The 1,845-nt window shown below is 42.9% G+C and overlaps 1 non-coding gene across 1 annotated transcript; it reads left to right on the top strand.

Annotated features, from left to right (window-relative positions):
* Window positions 1–565: 565 nt before the first annotated feature.
* LOC127109912 (small nucleolar RNA R71) lies at window positions 566–672 on the top strand. Its single transcript, XR_007797158.1, has one exon. It is a non-coding gene; the product is annotated as a small nucleolar RNA R71 (small nucleolar RNA).
* The last annotated feature ends 1,173 nt before the right edge of the window (window positions 673–1,845 follow it).

Raw genomic sequence — 1,845 nt, 5'->3', positions numbered from 1 at the left:
GGCGTTATTGTTAGATGTAGTTGGGGTCGGCTTCTGATATCCCGGAGGTATAGCTGGGGCTTGATTTGGAGATTGTCCAGGTGCGTATAGAGCATTATTACTCTTATATGAAAAATTGGGATGATTCTTCCAATTTGAGTTATAGGTGTGCGAATAGGGGCTTCCTTGAGCATAGTTTACTTGCTCCGCTTGGATTCCTGTTAGGAGTTGACAATCTGCAGGAGTGTAACCTTGGATTCCACAGACTTCGCAATTCTGAGTTATGGCAACTACGGTGGCTGGAGGTGATACATTTAAACTTTCAATTTTCTGGACCAGAGCATCCACTTTTGCATTAACATGATCAAGGTTACTTATCTCGTACATGCTAGTTTTCGTTTGAGGTTTTTCCACCATTGTTCGTTCGCTTCCCCACTGATAGTGGTTTTGAGCCATGCTTTCGATAAGTTGGTAAGCGTCAGCATAAGGTTTGTTCATTAGTGCACCACCTGCGGCGGCATCTATTGTTAACCTCGTGTTGTACAGGAGACCATTATAGAATGTATGAATTACTAACCAGTCTTCTAAACCATGGTGTGGACAAAGTCTCATCATGTCTTTGTATCTTTCCCATGCTTCAAAAAGAGACTCGTTATCTTTCTGTTTAAATCCATTTATTTGGGCTCTTAACATAGCTGTTTTGCTTGGCGGAAAATATCGAGCAAGAAAAACTTTCTTCAACTCGTTCCATGTGGTGACTGAGTTGGAAGGAAGAGATTGAAGCCATCTTCTAGCGCTATCTCTTAGTGAGAAAGGAAAAAGACGAAGTCGAATTGCCTCTGAAGTGACACCATTAGCTTTAACAGTATCAGCGTATTGGACAAATACGGATAAATGAAGATTAGGATCCTCGGTAGGATTTCCAGAGAATTGGTTCTGTTGCACTGCCTGCAACAGTGAAGGTTTGGGTTCAAAGTTGTTTGCTTCGATTGCGGGTGGAGCAATACTTGAATGCGGTTCATCTTGCGATGGAGCGGCGTAATCTCTAAGAGCACGAGCTGGTTCTGCCATCTCGGGTATCGAAGGGAAAATATTTTTGAAATCAGGAAGTTCTACAGGAGGTAGATTGTTTGCAGCACGATATTCCCGAATTCGTCGTAAGACTCGGAGATATAGTTCGATATCGTTGATTCGTAAGTAGAACGGCTCGCCTTGTGAGCATCTTGATGTTTATGGTGATTCGGCCCTCGTTGTTAATCAGATTAAGGGTGAATGGGAAACGAATCAGCCTGGTCTTATTCCATATAGGGATTATGGGAGGAGGATTTCAACATTCTTTACTGAGGTTGACTTCCATCATATCCCTCGAGATGAGAATCGGATGGCAGACGCTCTTGCTACACTTGTTTCAATGGTTGTGGTTAAACTTTGGAATGAAGTTCCCAATATCACTGTGATGCGCTTGGACAGACCAGCTCATGTATTTGCAGTTGAAGAAGTGAAGGATGATAAGCCATGGTACTATGATATCAAGTGTTTCCTTCAGAACCAGACTTACCCGCCTGGAGCATCTGGGAAGGATAGGAAGACTCTGAGAAAGTTATCAGGAAGCTTCTACCTCAATGGTGATGTGCTTTACAAGAGAAATTTTGACATGGTTCTGCTCATATGCGTGGATAGACACGAAGCAGACCTGTTAATGACTGAGGTCCATGAGGGTTCATTTGGTACTCATTCCAATGGACATGCCATGGCTAGAAAGATGTTGAGAGCAGGCTACTATTGGATGACAATGGAGTCTGACTGTTGCAAATATGTCCGCACTTCTAAATAAGATTCATATTCCCCCGACACTTCTGAATGTGA

Source organism: Lathyrus oleraceus, chromosome 7 (genome assembly GCF_024323335.1).
Source record: "Lathyrus oleraceus cultivar Zhongwan6 chromosome 7, CAAS_Psat_ZW6_1.0, whole genome shotgun sequence".
Taxonomy (NCBI): Eukaryota; Viridiplantae; Streptophyta; class Magnoliopsida; order Fabales; family Fabaceae; genus Lathyrus; species Lathyrus oleraceus.
Note: the sequence above shows the minus strand (reverse complement) of the source record. Positions and strands in the feature narration are given on the sequence as shown.